This window comes from Piliocolobus tephrosceles, chromosome 10 (genome assembly GCF_002776525.5).
Source record: "Piliocolobus tephrosceles isolate RC106 chromosome 10, ASM277652v3, whole genome shotgun sequence".
Taxonomy (NCBI): Eukaryota; Metazoa; Chordata; class Mammalia; order Primates; family Cercopithecidae; genus Piliocolobus; species Piliocolobus tephrosceles.
The window spans coordinates 71,978,660-71,987,972 of record NC_045443.1 but is presented as its reverse complement, the minus strand read 5'-3'; the positions used below and the strand labels follow the sequence as shown (position 1 = coordinate 71,987,972).

The following is a 9,313-nucleotide window of genomic DNA, read 5'->3' as shown; positions in this document are numbered from 1 at the left end:
CCTTCAGCAGGTGGTAATCTTTTTATTGGTGGAGAGTCTTGCTTCGATGTTGGTGGCTGCTGATCAATCAGGTTAGTGGTTCATGAAGGCTGGTGTGGCTGTGGCAATTACTTAAAATAAGGCAATAATGAAGTTTGACACATTGATTGATTCTTCCATTCATGAAGGATTTATCTATAATATGCAATGTTGTCTGGTAGTATTTTAGCTACAGTAGAGCTTTTTTTAAAATCAAAAAAATCCTCTCAAATCCTGTTGCTGCTTTATCAACTAAGTTTATGTATGATACTAAATCCATTATTGTCATTACAACAGTACTCCTAGCACCTTCACTACGAGTGGATCCCATCTCAAGAAATCACTCCCTGCTCATTCATGGGAAGAAACTCTCCATCCATTGATATTTTATCATCAGATTGCAGCAATTCATTCATATCTTCAGACTCCACCTCTAATCCTAGTTCTCTTACAATTTCCACCACACTTGACAGTTACTTCCACCATTGTAGTCTTGAACCCCTCAAAGTCAGCCATGAAGGTTAGAATCAACTTCTTCCAAACTCAAGCTAATATTTTTATTTTGACCTCCACACATGAATCACTAGTTTCCTGAATGGTGTCTAGATTGGAGAATCTTTTCCAGAAGTTTTTCAATTTACTTTGCCCAGATCCATCAGAATTACCAAAATGTGATACAGACACAGAGTAAGCACATACTGTTAGTAAAATGGCGCCAACAGACTTGCTAGACTCAGGATTGCCAAAAAACTTCAATTTCTAAAAAATGCAGTATCTGCAATGTGCAGTAAAGCAAAGCACAATAAAATCAGGTATGCCTGTATTTAGATGAAATATTTAGTTTCCAATTTGATGGAACACAAACATAGCAAAAAGCTCATCTGCTCATAAATAACTTTCCGAAAGCCTGTTGTTGAATGTGAATTTTCTACTTTTAGAGTCACATATTTGGATTAAGATATTTGGCATCCAGAGAACATATGCTCAATTGCATATTTATTATTCAGTAGTGGCAACTCAAAAACTCATCACTACTTATTATCTTGTTACTCCAGAAAAAATTATTAAACAGGCATGTAAATCTTCATGCAGAATAGAGCAGAATAGAAGCTGCATCTGAGGAAGGGAGAGGAAGCCTGGAGAGACTACTGGGCAACATGAGCAACTGGAAGGGATTCCAGGAATTAAGTGAAATGAAGAGGGAAACAAGTGCACAAAATCTTCTGACCCAATCATACCTTTAAATGGGCCAGTTCCAATTAGGAATACATATGAAACGGTTCCTTCCTATATGTTAGAGGTTTAGAAGATTAATTCATAGCACCCTTCTCTCCTCTGTTTGAGGTTGAAACCAACTGAGAAATGACTAGGTAGATGGAAAGTACAAATTTTCTCTTGTAATCATGTCCATATGCTATGCTTAAATATTTGGTAAAATCAGCTTATAACAGTTGACCTTTGAATTATCCTTATTACCCACTAACTGGCACACCTCAACATCCCCAGCCTTCACAATGCATATACGTGCACAAACACATACACACTGTGTTAGTCCATTTTCACACTGCTATAAGGAACTGCCTGAGACTGGGTAACTTATAAAAGTTCAATTGACTCACAGTGCAGCATGGCTGGGAGGCCTCAGGAAACTTACAATCATGGCTGAAGGCAAAGGGGAAGCAAGACACCTTCTTCACAAGGCAGCAGGAAGGAGAATGCATGCGAGAGGAACTACCAAACACAAAACCATAAGATATTGTGAGAACTCATTCACTATAATGAGAACAGCATGGGGAAAACTGTCCACATGATCCAAGTACCTCCTCCTGGTGAGTTCCTGGATATGTGGGGATTATGTGGATTAAAATTCAAGATGAGATTTTGGGTGGAGACACAGCCAAACCATATCACAAATACACACGCACACACACACACACACACACACACACACACACGGAAGCTCCTTGTACTGATGGCAGGCAAAACTGAAGAGGAATGAGAGTAGGATGAGTCACATGTAACCACTCCATATCCCCCAGTCATCCATTAGATTCTTTCCACTTGCTTCGGGTTGGTGAGTGAGAATACAGGCAAGGCAAGACAAGAGTACAGGAGCGGCACTGTGGTGGAAGGCTCTCCCCATAAAAACATGAAGAAAGGGGAATACACATTTATGTACTCTCCACTGACGATTCTTAGGAGTTAAAGTCAGAGAGCTAGGGTAAATAGTGACAAAGCAATTACAGACAATAATGCTATCATCATCAGTATTTCATCATCCTACACTATTGTTAAAGGATAATGAGAAGTCATATTATGCTGTTAGAGCATTATACTGTAGCCTTCCTATAATACTTACAGAAAAACATTTTAAAGGTAGAAAATATACTATGCCTTCCACTATCTTTCCAAAAGATTTCTATCTTATTTGTGAAGCAAAATAGAGATTAAATAACAATATAAACAATTTGGCTCACACATATGTCTCCAGTCTCAACCCCCTCTTGTTCTGAATTCATTTTATAGTCTAGAAAAAACAATCTGCCTATAATGATCATGATACATTTCATAGTACTCTTTGCCTCTGCACTTGTGCTTTTGCTATTTCCTCTCCTCAAAATGGATTTTCATGCCTCTTTTATCTAACATTAAGTATCTTTCAAATCTCAGTTCAAGTATTATTTTATTTCACTAGGAACATTTTCTTGAATCTTCTGGATGCAATAAGTAGCCATCTTCTGTGAGTTAATAACACTTTTGACGGTATTTGAAGTTGTATGTTATGTATTTGTTAAGTCCACTGGAATATAAAAGGTTGAGGGTCATTATTTTTTTAAATATTTGCATCTTTCTAACTTAGCACAGAGCTTGTTCTATAGTAGGCACTTAAGTGCTTCTTTGAACTAGAGAGGGGAGAGACAATAGAGTTATTAGGACAGAAAGGATTCTCAGGAAGGGCAAATCGTGCATGAAGAGACAATTAATCAAAATATATTTTAGAAATTTTGTAGATGGGATAGTTCTAAATATAGTAGATCTTTAAGTTTTGAAATGGCACATTAATTTTTTAAAATCTTAAAAGGGTAATATTTTTATAATTAAAAGGGAACACCTTTGAATGACACTGAATTCATTAAAAAAAATTCCAGAAAGATAACTAAAGGGACTCTTGTAAAATGATCAGTCCCTAGATTTGTGTTTGTATTTTTCTATTTTGTATCATAAGCATCATTAGTTATTAATGATTAATTCATAATCACTCAAGACTGTGATTCAGAATGTGTCAATTACGTAAACTGCTCAATTCAAACACCAGAATGGTAGAGAATAAACTGAATTTACATTCCGAGGTATATTCTAAGAAACAAATATAAATCATAATAATGTAGATATTTTTCATTCATTCCTGATTATAACACCACATTATGAAGTCAATAACCTGCTTCTTGAAGAGCATCTGTTGAACATGATATTGTTATATTTGGATAATCTGCAAGCAAAATCTTGTTTCTCAAATTTCTGGGAGAAATCCTGGTAGAACATTGCTATTCAGTGATAAAGTAGACTTGTTTTTTTTTTCTATCACATTTCTGGAGATATTTTCTCCTACACAGATCTGATAAAATTGACATCTTTCTGTTCAATTCTTCTGTGTAAAGGCTATAGAGGAAGCATTACACATCTATAACACCATGTAGAGACAAACTAGTTACTGGCTACTCTAGTTAAGAACCAAACTCCCTCATTCTCAACCTTTTGGTTTATGTCTTAATATATTTGAGTTCTGGCTTTAGTTTAAGTTCATTATTCCAATTCTGTAATTCTGTGGTATTTATTACTTATTTAAATATATAATTAAAAACTTAGATCTGCAAACATTTGCATGAGATTTCTACAGAAAATTATGTTTTGATTTTCATAAAATGTTAAAATGTATTAGAGAAATATTGATTTCATTTTTTAAGATTTACAATTTACTAGGACCAAATTAAATGCTTTGTAGCTAATGCTAATTCATATAAATCAACCCTTCCTCACTTAGCAATGCCAAACTAAATGATAAAATTTTTATCCACCTACCTAATCATTGCTAGAACAAATCATTTATTTGAATTTGTGTTTTCTCAGTTATTCATGCACAAAGAATCATTCTTAGAACTGCTCTGTCCTAAAGAGATTTGACAAATGTTGTACTTGGAAACAGCTTTGTTTTTCAAATTGCATTTTCTGCACTTCACTTCTTTTTTATTACTAAACATATTTGCATAAAAATAGTATCAAATTAAAAGAGTTGCCAATTTCACTTTAATTGACTTAAAATTCTCTTGAAATTGTTATAAGCCAAAAAATATACAATTGTTTGCTATAGCTTGTATGTGTTGAAGAGAAAACACATCCAGTTGAGTTCCTAGGGGTAGCTTTGTAAATGTACTGCTTTATTCTATTATTCCAATCAAAAAACTCTAAAACATAACCTAAAAACTACCTCAACTAACTTTTAAATTAATCTCTGTGTCTCTGCTAATGCAAAACAGAAATATTTGATTTCATAAAATTAAATGAATTTCGGAATACTTAGGCCTTTCTATCTCTATGAGTATGCAAAATCAATTTCAGATTAATTATGAGCATTGCAAAGAGTAGTCACCTGAAAACATACTAAAAATATGTAACCAAGATAATTTTTAGTTTTCTTCTTTTATTTCTTCCTTCCTGTAATTTTTCTTTATCTTTGCTATACAACAGCCATTAATACATCACAATGATGTCTGAAAAACTGCATATTTGTTCTTGTTAATTTGTTATCATTTGATTTGTTTATTTGTTTTCACCACAGCAAACATTCAGACAACTATAACTTAAACATCAGGAACTTATTTTTCTGTTTACTTACTTTCATGGTAGATTTTTCTTTTGAAAGTGGTGATATGTCCCCTCCTTTACTGTGATTCTTACTAAAATATATATCATATTATAGTAACAATAACAGATTGCTTATCTTTAGGACTTTTAGTGAAGAAATGAACTTTTATTTACAGTTCTGTAGTTTTTCCTCTCCATTTTTTTTTTTTTTTTTTTTTTAGACAGAGTTTTGCTCTGTCGCCCAGGCTGGAGTGCAGTGACTCAATCTCGGCTCACCGCAGCCTCTGCCTCCCAGGTTCCAGCGATTCTCCTGCCTCAGCCTCCTGGGTAGCTGGGATTACAGGCACACACCACCACGCCCAGCTAATTTTTGTATTTTTAGTAGAGACAGGTTTCTCACCATGTTGGCCAACTGGTCTCAAACTCCTGGCCTCAGGTGATCTGCCAGCCTCCCGAAGTGCTGGGATTATAGGCTTCAGTCATTGTGCCCAGCCTCTCCTCTCAGTTTCATCTTGCATTTTTCTTTGTCTCCATCAATGTCATCATCACTGCTCAAACCTATGTTATGCCTATCTTAGACCTAGATATTGCTACATCCTTTTGGCTATTTTTAAAACTTGAAATTTTCTTTCTCCCCTCTAATCAAACCTGTGCAAAATTTATAGAATTATCTCACACAAAAATGTTTAATACCTCTGATCAAAATCTACAAAAATTCTACCTATTTGTGTCATATTTATTGTAAAGCAGTTTCTCTGGTTTGAAATTTATCATAATGGAACAGAAAAATTAGTACTGTACAAAAAATTAATAAGCAATTTAAATTATTCAACACTGTCACCTTTGCTTGAAATCTCCCTCATTCCTCCTCACCTGCCTTTCTGTGAGCGTTTTCCCTGCTTAAGGTGTGAGTCAGTTCTAGATCACGCTGGTGCCTCCTTAATAATTTTTTCTTACTCCATTTATATTTTTCATTTTTATTTCTGAAGGTCTGGAACATTATACCACAAGGTTGTCCTGATTCTGAAAACATTTTCCATTCTTTGTCCCCTATTTTATTTGTCTCATAGCTAGTGATTTCTCTAAGAAGTGACAACCTTGTCTTTTTTCTCATCTCCAATTTGTTGTCTGAGGCTTCACTGGGAAGCCATGAAGGCCTTTGATTCTGGACAGAAATACTATATCATGTAGCCTGAATCCAACTAGAAAAAGTCAAAAGAAAAAGAGTGCATTAACATTGTCATCCAGCTCAGTCACCTTGGGTAACTATGAGACTAATAGAATGTATTTAATCTCCTCTCCCTGTAGAGAGCTGATCGCCATATAAAATCCCACGTCATCTTCCCAGGTATGTTCTCAAGGACATTAAGCTGTCCATGCTGGAAAAATACTAACTAGAAATATGTGCTAGTAATGTTTTAGCCTAGCAAATTTTTACATGCATTTTACATAAATTGTTAGTAGCATATGTAAAGATAAGGAGTAAAGTGTAAATGTAAGTAGAACTAAAAATATAGTCAATCAAGAGTGAAATCAAATGTTGCTGACTCAAACCCTTACGTTCCTCTAACTTACTAGTTGTGATTTCCTACACAAATAAAGTCTGATTGGATAGCTTCTTCCAAATTGCCCCAATTTGACCAATTTCTCAAAGAAGTACAAAGTGGAACTTGAATATTCTGTGTGGGCATTTTTTAAAATTTATTTCGCATACAAACACACATACACACGTACTTCCTATGTTTAAAATCTGAAATGAGAAAAAGATTCCTTTGTGGTCACTTTTGGGTTTGACTTTCTCAATATACTAGGAAACTAGAAAAACCTCATCTAGTTTCCTCAACTGTAAAACAGGGTTAGTATTCATAGCATTGTACCAAATACAGTCATGCACTGAGTAGTGATATTTTGGTCAATGACAGAATGAATACACTATAGTGATCCCATACTATTATAATGGAGCTAGAAATTTTCTGTCACTTGGTGATGTTGTAGCTGTTTTAAGCTCATAGGGCACTGTACTACTCACGTGTTTGTGGTGATACTGGTGTAAACCTACTATACTATCAGTTGTATATAAAAGTACAGCACACACAATTGCATACAGTGCTCAATGCTTGATAATGATAAATGACTATGTTACTGGTTTATGTAAAAAAAAAAAAAAAGGTAACTATAAAATAGCCTCAGACAAGTCCTTCAGGAGGTATTCCAGAAGAAGGCAGTGTTATCATGGGAGATGACAGCTCCCTGTGTGTTACTGATACTGATCTCAAAGACCTTCAAAAGGGACAAGATACAGAGGTGCAAAACAGTGATACTGATGATCCTGACCCTGTGTAAAGTCAGGCAGTTGGATGTGTTTGTGTGTTAGATTTTACAGAAATGTTTTAAAATAAAAAATAAAACTTCAATATAGAAAAAAGTTTATAGAATAAGGATCTAAAACCATGTTTAGGTTTTAAGCTAAGTGTTATTACAAAAGAACAAATTAAAAAGAAAGTTTCTACAGAAAAATATTATAGTAAGCTAAGGTTAATTTATTATTAAAGAAAAAAATTAAAACAAATGTAATGTAGCCTAACTGTGCAGTGTTTATAAGGTCTACAGGAGTGTACAACAATGTTCTAGGCCTTCATATTTGCTCATCACTCACTCACTGACTCACGGAGAGCAACTTCCTGTCCTTCAAGTTCCATTCATGATAAGTGCCCTATATAGGTGTGCCAATTTTGATCTCTTATAATCTATTTTCACTCCCCCTTTTCTATATTTAGATATGTTTAAATACATAAATACTTACCATTGTGTTACAGTTGTCTACAGTATTCAGTACACTAACATGCTGTATAGGCTTGCAGCCAAGGAGCAATGGGCTATACCCAATAGCCTAGGTGTGTGGTAGTCTATACTATGTAGGTTTGTTTTGTGTAAATACTGTATGATGTTTGCCAAAGACAGAATTGCCCACTGACGCATTTTTTACAAAGTACCCCTATCGTCAAACCGGGCATGACTGTATGTACAAAGCCCAAAAAACAGTGACTTGTACACAGATATGCTATATAAAAGGTTATTGTCATTATTGCCATCATCATTATCAGTAGGTTTATACTTCCTTGTTCCGTATGATGTCTCCACAGCGTTTGAAGAAAATGAGATGGAGAGTCGCATCCGCCGCCGCCCCCACCCCCGCCCTGGGAGCCGCTGGGACCCTCGCGTCCAGACCCCAGCACCATGTGGTCGGAGACCTTCAAGAAGCGCCGCACCTTCCAACGAAGGGTAGATGTCCCACTTATTCGAGTGCAGCATCCAACCAAAATCCCGGTGATAATAGAATGATACAAAGGTGAAAAACAGCTTCCTGTCCTGAATAAAATGAGGTTCCTTGTACCTGACCACGTCAACATCAGTGAGCTCATCAAGATAATTAGAAAGCGCTTACAGCTCAGTGCTACTCAAGCCTTCTTCCTGTCACAGCATGGTGAGCGCCTCCACACCAATCTCAGAGGTGTATGAGAGTGAGAAGGATGAAGGTGGATTCCTGTACATGGTCTATGCTTCCCAGGAGACATTTGGGATGAAATTATCGGTGTAAAACTAGGAAAATGCATCTATTGTAGAATTTTTTCAACTCTTACTAAGGAAGAAAAAGGGATGTTACTAACTGAAATCGATCAGTTCATCTAATCAGACAGAGATCTTCAAACAGTAGTGTTCCCACCTAGGAGTGTTAGGAAATTGCGTTTGTACTTCAAGCAGAAAAACTAAGCTCTAAGTGAGCACGTTCAGCTTTGGAAACTGTATTATTTAATGTAGGTTAGTTGTTTTCAAATTTTAAAAGTTTAAAAATAAAACTTTGCATGAAAGAAAGAAAGAGAAAGAGAGAGAAAGAAAGAAAAGAAAAGAAAGAAAAGAAAAGGAAAGAAAAGAAAAAAAAAAAAAGAAAAGAAAAGAAGAAAAAGAGATGTACTGTCTTCCCCTGCCTTGGTGATTAGGGAAGCACATGCTGATGTGGAGGTGAGACACTGAGCATTACAGAGGGAAAACTTCCCTAGAGAATCTCCTGGACCTGCTGTGCACTGCACACATGAAAATCAGCTTTTAAATGTTACTGAGATTTGGAAGTTATTATTACTACATAACTTAGAATTTCTGACTAATAAATGAGTTTATTAGGAACGCAATGTAGCTTCTTAGGAAGTGACTACAGTCTTTACCAGTTTCAAGCTATGTGTCCCTAGGAACTCTGTATTGCTCTAATTTTTTATCTATTAAAAAGAAAGTGAGACTATTGTTATTGTAAAGGATTAATATGACAGTAACATAAACTTTACAGAAATGTAATATGATAGGATGCTTCACATGTAGGAACCTTTTATCAGTTATTACTATTTTTAATATTAAATTTGTTGTTTTTAAATGAACTAAA

General features: G+C 35.2%; 1 pseudogene; it reads left to right on the top strand.

The window, feature by feature from the left end:
* Positions 1-8,118: 8,118 nt before the first annotated feature.
* Positions 8,119-8,479, top strand: LOC111552334 (annotated as a pseudogene).
* The last annotated feature ends 834 nt before the right edge of the window (positions 8,480-9,313 follow it).